General features: G+C 44.6%; 1 non-coding gene across 1 annotated transcript; it reads right to left on the bottom strand.

The window, feature by feature from the left end:
• Nucleotides 1–5815: 5815 nt before the first annotated feature.
• Nucleotides 5816–5952, bottom strand: LOC120099442 (small nucleolar RNA SNORA70). Its single transcript, XR_005498623.1, has one exon. It is a non-coding gene; the product is annotated as a small nucleolar RNA SNORA70 (small nucleolar RNA).
• Nucleotides 5953–8893: the final 2941 nt, after the last annotated feature.

Here is an 8893-nt window from a genome sequence, read left to right as displayed (position 1 = left end):
GCTAGCCTCAAACTTACAGATCTACCTGCCTCTGCCTCCCAAGTGCAAGGACTAAAGGTGTGCATTGCCACCTCACCCAGGGCTGGAGATGTTTTAATGTCTAGCTTAGCATAAGGTTTGAGGGTAGTGGGGTTGGGGATTTAGCTCAGTGGTAGAGCGCTTGCCTAGCAAGCGCAAGGCCCTGGGTTCGGTCCCCAGCTCCAAAACAAAACAAACAAACAAACAAACAAACAAACAAAAAAGGTTTGAGGGTAGTAGTGGTCATTTTTTGAGACATGGTCTCCCAGGCTAGCCTGAACTCTTTGTGATGCTTCTGACTCAGCCTCCCAAAAGAGCTTTACCACAGCATAGGTTATGAAGGTTTATACATATTGTAACAAGTAGTCTCTTCTTTGTTCTTTTCATTACTGAGTATTAGCCTAGTCAGTGCTCTATTAATGGTACCCCAAATCACTCACTATCAGCTTTCGGTTACAAAGCAGAGCACCCCCTGAGATCCACATACAGACACACACATACAAAGGGTTTTTATAATGTTAAAAACAAACCTAAAAATAAATACAAAACCAAAAAAAAATCTTCCAAAAATATCCCAAAATGCTTTTTAACAATACATAACATCATTGACTCCAAACTACTTTTCAATAATTATCTCTAAAATTGCCCAAGAGCCCTAACTCTGCCTATAAATACTCCCAAACTCCCTTTCCTGAGTCTCACAACTACACCCACAAACTGTAAAACTGTAATCCCAAACTCTACACTGTTTAATGATTTTCATGCCTAACTTGTCCGGCCCTGCCTCTGTGTGTGTGTGTGTGTGTGTGTGTGTGTGTGTGTGTGTGTGTGTGTCCTTTGTGCGTTATTTCTGACATTCCTGCCTTTCTTTTCCTGCTTTTCTTTCTTTCTTTCTTTCCTTCTTTTCTATTCTTTTGTTTTGTTTTGGAGAAAGTGTTTTTCTCAAAGCACTGGCAGCCCTAGAACTATGTAGAGCAGTCTGGCTTCTGCCTTTCAGTGCTGGAATTAAAAGTGTGCACCATGATACCTCTTCCCTTCCCCCCCCTCTCTCTCTCACACACACACACACAGACACACACACACACACACACACACACCTCATTTAGCCCAGGATTGTCTCAAATTTACCAAAGATCCTGCTGCTTCTCTAGCCACTTCCTAAGGGGTAAGATTACAGACATTCACCACCATACTAGGCTGGAAGTTTCCAGGCCACCCACCCGGGAGAAACAGAGGATAGCCACAGGAAGAAGAGAGACTCTGCCTCAAGAGTGGATGAATGGGGCTGGAGAGATGGCTCAGCGGTTAAGAGCACCCAACTGCTCTTCTAGAGGTCATGAGTTCAATTCCCAGCAATCACATGGTGGCTCACAACCATCTGTAAGGAGATCCGATGCCCTCTTCTGGTGTATCTGAAGACAGCTACAGTGTACTTATATATATAATAAATAAAATAAATCTTAAAAAAAAAAGTGGATGAGGGCTGGAGAAATGGCTCAGTGGTTAAGAGCGCTGGAAGTTCTTCCAGAGGTCCTGAGTTCAATTCCCAGCAACCACATGGTGGCTCACAACCATCTGTAACGAGATCTGATGCCCTCTTCTGGTGTGTCTGACAGCTACAGTGTACTTATATAAATAATTAATAAAATTTAAAAAAAAGTGGATGAAAAGCACAGACTCCTGAAAGCTGTTCTCCACTCTGTACATTTACTTCTTTCTGAACACACACACACACACACACACACACACACTCACACACACACACACACACACACTCACACAATTTTAAAACCCTAAAACGTGTTTTTCTCAACTGTACCATCTATATCATGCCCCAAGATTTCCCAACCACACCCTAAAATTGCCCCTCAGTATCCCCTAGTGCTATTTGAAACCGTCCCCCATTTACAGTCCCAATCTCCCAACTATACATAAGCCAGTCTCCAGTGACCCTTTGTCCCTTTGTTGGTTCCAACAGCACCTAAGTACTTTCCAGTAGTCCCCAGTTATGCCCTTACATTTCCCCCAGTGATTCCTCATGATCACTTCCAACTTCACCCCTCAAAGCTTCGGGGTTAGCTTTTCTGTGCTTGCCATAACTCACCATCATTGACCTGGTGGCCCAAGACAAGAGAAATTTGGAAATCTGTTCTTTCACAGTTCTGGGGACTAGAAATCTAAAATCAATTTCATTGAGCCAAAATCAAGGTGTCACCAAAGCTGCTCCCCCGAACTCTCTAAGAGAAAATGTAGTCTTTATCTCTTCCGGCTCTTTGTGGCTGCTGGCCTTCCTTATCACCATAAACTCTGTCCCCACTCTATCACTTCCTCCTCGTCTGACAGTCAGACTCGCTTCACAAACCTTTCACGAGAACACTTGTGGTTACAATTAGGGTCTACTTGGATAATCCAGAATAATCTCCCCATTTCAACATCCTTCATTTAGGAGCTAAGAGTGCTGATGTATGTCTTCAATCCTAACTTCTCAGGAGACTGATTTTATAGATCACACAGGAGTTTGAAGCCAGCCTTGGCAACATGGCAGGATCCTGGTTTCTCTAAACCAGGTGTGATAGTGCGCACCTTCAATCCCAGCACTGGAGAGGCATGGGGAGGTGGATCTCTGTGAGTTTGAGGCCTGCCTGGTCTGCATAGTGAGCTCCAGCCAGAGCTATGCAGTGAGACCCTGTCTCAAACAAACACAGAAGCTAAATAAGTGTTTAAAGCAACCCTTTGATTTAGTCACATCCGCAAAGTCCTTCTCAAGCTCTCCCTCCCATTCTCGGTCTTGCTTTTCGGTCTGCTCCCCCTCCTGCTCTCTCAGTTGTGATATAACACACATGAGGTCCAGTGGGCTGGCTTAATGAGTAACAGACCCTGCCACAAAGCCTGAAGACCTGAGTTCAATCCCCTGAACCCATGTAAAGGTCAAAGGAGAGAACTGACTCCTTCAAGCTGTCCTCTGACCTCCATATGATATCTGATGCACACACAAACATATACAACACTATATATACATATATATACATATACATACATATATATAAAATATAAACAAATACATGTTTTTTCAAAAGCTGCAGAGTGGGGGCTGGAGAGATGGCTCAGTGGTTAAGAGCACTGACTGCTCTTCCAGAGGTCCTGAGTTCAAATCCCAGCAACCACATGGTGGCTCACAACCATCTCTAATGGGATCTGATGCTCTCTTCTAGTGTGTCTGAAGACCGCTACAGTGTGCTCATATATAATAAATAAATAAATCTTTAAAAAAAAAAGCTGCAGAGTGTGATGGCGCACCACCTCTAATCCTGGCCACTGAGAAGGCAGAAGCAGGTAGATTTTTTAAATTTTTTTATTTATTTAATGTATGTGAGTACACTGTAGCTGTCTTCAGACACACCAGAAGAGGGCATCGGATCCCATTACAGATGGTTGTGAGCCACCATGTGGGTGCTGGGAATTTGAACTCAGGACCTCTGGAAGAGCAGTCAGTGCTCTTTTTTTTTTTTTGGTTCTTTTTTTCGGAGCTGGGGACCGAACCCAGGGCCTTGCGCTTCCTAGGTAAGAGCTCTACCACTGAGCTAAATCCCCAGCCCCACAGTCAGTGCTCTTAACCGCTGAGCCATCGCTCCAGCCCCAGCAGGTAGATTTCTTATGAAACTATGCCAACCTGGCAGTCTACTTAGCAAATACCAGTCCAGCCAACTATTCATAGTGAGACCCTATCTCAATAAAAAGATAAAGACAAGAAAGACAGAAAAGAGAAAACTCATGGGTCAGGACAAAGGGAACTCTAGGAGGGCAGTTACCACACTCCTCAATGATCTTAGAACTCTACCATAAGTATCTACTGCCATTCTGTCATGCCCTGGTCCCTCAACTCTATTTCCAATCTTACCCCCAGAGGTCCCTACCTCATCCCAAAATTCTGGCAGCCCCCTTTCTTTCTTTGCAAGATCATCCTGCTAAATGATGGCTGGTCAGAGACCCCAGCCACCCTTGATCACAAGGTTTATGTAGCCCTAAACACCTTCAATCTTACTTCCACCTGTGCTCCCTCTGCGTTCTACATCTCCATTCCACTGGTCCCAAGTTGTCTCACAGTAAACCCCTGTTACCTCAGATGGGAAGGAGGGTGGGACCTGTTAAGGAGATTGAGAGTGAGGTTAAGACATGGTTTGTCTCAAGAAAGCACTTGTCATGGACACACTTGGGACTGGTATATGAAGTTGTAACACTGGGGGAATGGGAAGGAATAATTAATCTGTAAATAGTTGGCTTTCAGTCTGTTGCAAGGTTTTGTTTGTTTTTTTGTTTTTTTTTTTTTACACCATTGTGTCTTTTCATCAGACCATGCTTTGATTTTTCTTTGCTCTTTTTTTTTTTAAGGCAGGGTCTCTCTACATAGCCCTGTCTGTTCTGGAACTCACTATGTAAACCAGGCTAGCTTAGAATGCACAGAGGATCCACATACACCCACCCGACTTCTGAGTATTGGGATGAGTGTGCACCACCGTATCTAGCTTCCTTAGTTATTTTTTTTCTTTTTTTCAGAGCTGGGGACCGAACCCAGGGCCTTGTGCTTGCTAGGCAAGCGCTCTACCACTGAGCTAAATCCCCAACCCCCTTAGTTATTTTTTTAAAGATTTATTTATTTATTATATATAAGTACACTGTAGCTGTCTTCTGGTACACCAGAGCTGTCTTCTGATACACCAGAGCTGTCTTCTGATACACCAGAAGAGGGCATTGGATCTCTTTACAGATGGTTGTGAGCCACCATGTGGTTGCTGGGAATTGAACTCATGACCTCTGGAAGAGCAGTCGGGTGCTCTTAACCACTGAGCCATCCCTCCAGCCCCCTCCCCTTAGTTATTTTTAAGATGAAGTCTTGATTATGTTGCCCAGGCTAGACTCATTCTCTTGACCTCACATGATCCTCAGCCTCCTGAACAGCTGGGGCTACACGAATGCATTGCCTTTCTGGCTCAGTCTGTCGCTCTTGATCTGGGTATTGCTGACAGGGGAAGCATATTCAAATCATGGGTTTGATAAACTGGATAACCTCAGAGCAGGTGACCCCACGTTACTGTACCTTGGCTTTCTTATCTATAGGCTAAGATAATAAACCCTCCTCAGAATTCTAGTGTAAGGATAAAAATGAATTAATAAACAGTGGGTTGTTTTGTTTTTTTATGTTTTGTTTGAGATAAAGTTTTTCTCTGTAGTCTTGGCTATCCTGGAACTCACTCTCTATGTAGATCAGGCTGCCCTCTCCTCAAACTCATAGACTTCTGCTTGCTTCTGCCTCCCCGTGTGTGCTGGAATTAAAGGTGTGCACTACGGCCAGCCAGCTTTTTTTTTTTTTTCAAACTGGATGTGAGATTTATCTCCAAGCATGATTCTGTGAGTTGTGGGAGAGCCCAGTGGAAACTCTCAGGAGCTGAGTGCGGACTCTCCACTTGTCCAGGGGACCATGATTAGGGGTATACTTGACTACATAGCCTTCGGGAATGAGCCACTTCTCAGCCACCGCGTCTTCAAACTCAGCTGCATTCAATTTAGAGACCCCACGTATTCAAGGTGTGGCTCTTCTAGCAACAAGTTGAACTTGGCTCTATTCAGGGGCTCCATCTCAGGTTCCTTATTCTGCAGCTTGGTGCAGATGGACGTGATGACTTGGCCAATGGGAACCCTGGCTGCTGTGTCCTGGGCCTTCCCAAAGTTACCCACATACCCACCTGGAGGCTAGATTGGGGGCAGCCATTAAAATGAGAAACATGAATATCCACTGGAAAATTGTCTCCAAGGTCCCTTAGGGTAACTCATATAGGCAACAGGCTGCACGCACTCCCAAGGACACTGCATTTGCAGCCTCTGCACACAAAAACCCAGGTTTCTTTTGCCACTGGAAGTTTTAAACATATTCTTCAAAAAACTGTTCTAGAGTTCTGGAGAGATGGCTCAGCCATTAAGAGCACTAACTGCTCTTCCAGAAGTCTTGAGTTCAAATCCCAGCAACCACATGGTGGCTCACAATGGGATCTGATGCCCTCTTCTGGTGTGTCTGAAGACAGCTACACTGTACTCATATAAATAAAAATAAATACATCGGAGAAAACTGTTCTACAGAGGTATGGGAGAGGTATGGTGGTGCACACCTTTAATCCCAGCATTGGGGAGGCAGAGGACAGGTAGATCTCTATGAGTTGAAGGCCACCCTCATTTAAATACGAGTTCTAGGACAGCCAGAGCTATGTAATGAGACATAGTCTCAACTCCTTCTCTGCCCCCAACCCACATTGTATTCTAATATTTTAAGGAAGAGAGATGTTCTTTTTCATTTTTCTTATTAATCTTATTTTATGTGTAAGAGTGTTTTGCCTGCATATATGTAGGTATGCCACCTTTGCCTGATGTCCACTGAGGCCAGAAGACAGATCTCTTGGAACCGGAGTTAAAAATGCTAGTGAGCCACCATGTGGGTTCTGAGAGCTGAATTCAGGACCTTTGCAAGAGCAAAGAGTGCTCTTACCCACCCCTTCTATGTTATTTTTGAGACAGGATACTGCTATGAACCAAGGCTGACCTCAAACTTGTGTTCCTCTTGCCTTATCCTCCTGGGGTGGGATTATAGACACCGCTATGCCTGACTTAAGGATTTTACCTGTCGAACATTCAGTTAGAATGCTTCAAAGCATAAATATAAAAATTGTCCAATTATATAAACTTCTCAAGAAGAAATGTTTTAAAAGGAATTAAAAAAAAAATCTTACGGGCTGGAGAGATGGCTCAGCGGTTAAGAGCACTGACTGCTCTTCTAGAGGTCCTGAGTTCAACTCCCAGCAACTACATGGTGGCTCACAACCATCTGTAATGGGATCTGATGCCCTCTTCTGACGTGTCTGAAGACAGCGACAGTGTACTCACATACATGAAATAAATCTTTAAAAAAAAAATCTTACAATCGTGCCAGGAACTGTTGGCACACACCTTTAATCTCAGAATTTGGGAGGCAGAGGCAGGCAGATCTCTGAGTTTGAGGCCATCCTGGTCTATAGATTGAGTTCCAGGACAGCCAGGGCTATACAGAAAAACCCTGTCTCAATAAAGCTTTATTTTTTACAATGTCTCTTCTTGGGGCTAGAGAAGATGGCTCAATAGTTAAGAACATTGTTGCTCTTCCAGAGGAAGGCATGGGTGCAGGGGAAACACTTATGCACATAAAATGTATCTAACAGAATAACAATAAGGGATTAAGAAACCAATCAGAGTGGATGTCAGCATTTGCTCTCGTAGAAGACTTAGGTTCTTATGCTCAGTATCCACATAAAGGCTTATAGTCACCTGCAACTCCAGTTTCAGGGCACCCAGTGTCCTCTTCTGACCTCCACAGGCTCTAGCATGCACATGGTGCACATACATACAGGCAGGCACAGACACATACCCTAGATAAATAGATGGATAAATAAATATTAAAAAAAAATAGTAGCCTGGAGTAGTGTTGGTGGTGGATGGTCTTCAATCCCTTCTCTGGGACAGGAGTAGAAACAGGAAGATTTCTGAGAATTCAAAGCCACTGTGGCTTTAATTAATGAGCTCCAGGCCAGCTAGGGCTACAGAAGTCACTCCTGTCTCAAACCAAGCAAAATACAGCCTTCAAAAATAGCTGAAGACTCTAGCCTTTCTTCTGTGGAGGGTCCCCATTGTGAGATGGTTATGTGTGTGCAGAAATGTGTGTATTTACAAAACCAAGCGAGGCACCTGGGAAGTGAGCTTAGCAGTAGCACCAGCTACAAGCCCAGTGAGCTTCCTTGTCTTTTCCTTCCAGGAGCGCTTGTATCTCAGACCATTCTGCAACTCGCTGTGTAGCTAAGGATGATCTCGACCAAGAAACTCTCTGCCTTTCACTTCCCTCCCACTGTGATAACAGAGCTGTCCCACCCTACTCCCACACCCCCTTTCACAAATTTTCTCCTGCTCCAACTGATGGTCTCAGGATGTTGGGAAGTAAGAAGGGAGAAGTGGTGGGCTCAGGTGTTTTATGAGCTACATGTACCTCTTGGTATCAGTGGAACGTCTGTGTCCCCGTCACCCTGCATTTATCTGTCACACCAGCTCCTACTAAATGATCAAGTGAATTAGTGAACAGATCGATTAAGGTCGGGGAATTTCTCCTATGCAAAAGAGCTGGTCTGTCTTTTTCATTATTTATTTCTTATCCTCATAAGTTTGTCAACACAGCTTATGGCCCTACTTGATAGGGCAGGAGAGTGGAGGCAGAGTGGAGCAGGTCTTCTGCATTATTCAAATAGTTCATTATGATTAGAGTCATTCTCTGGAAACCAGACCTAATTACTATCCGTCCACTCAGTCACCCATCTGTCAAAAGCTCCATTAACCATCTATTGCGTAGTACAATGATCATAGTACAATAAATACTTTAGATAACAACAAAACAGGCTGAGCTCTTTCTGGAAGACCAGCTCCGTGGCTGGACTGTGGGCAACACAAGGGCAGGGTGTCAGCACCACCTTCAAGGAATGTCGTTGCCTCACTCACAGAGTGGCTTGAGAAGACGTGGATGGGTACCAAGAAGTTGGGGTGCGGGCCAGGATGACCCAGGACTAAGAGCCGGCATTGGTTCCACTAAAAAAGCTTGGCGTGGAGACTTTTCCACGCAGGCGCAGAAAACCCAAGACTCAGCTTAATATCTTACAGGGGGTGGGGATTGGGCATGGGGGGGCTATGAGGATGGTGTGGGTAATTTGAGGGAGGGGGTGTGGCTCAGGAAGCTACGTAAAAATAAAGGCGTGGCTCAACAAAATCACTCCTTGCCTATTTGCTTCCGCCTCCCGGGGCGTGGCCTAAAGGC

This window comes from Rattus norvegicus, chromosome X (genome assembly GCF_036323735.1).
Source record: "Rattus norvegicus strain BN/NHsdMcwi chromosome X, GRCr8, whole genome shotgun sequence".
NCBI lineage: Eukaryota > Metazoa > Chordata > Mammalia > Rodentia > Muridae > Rattus > Rattus norvegicus.
Note: the sequence above shows the minus strand (reverse complement) of the source record. Positions and strands in the feature narration are given on the sequence as shown.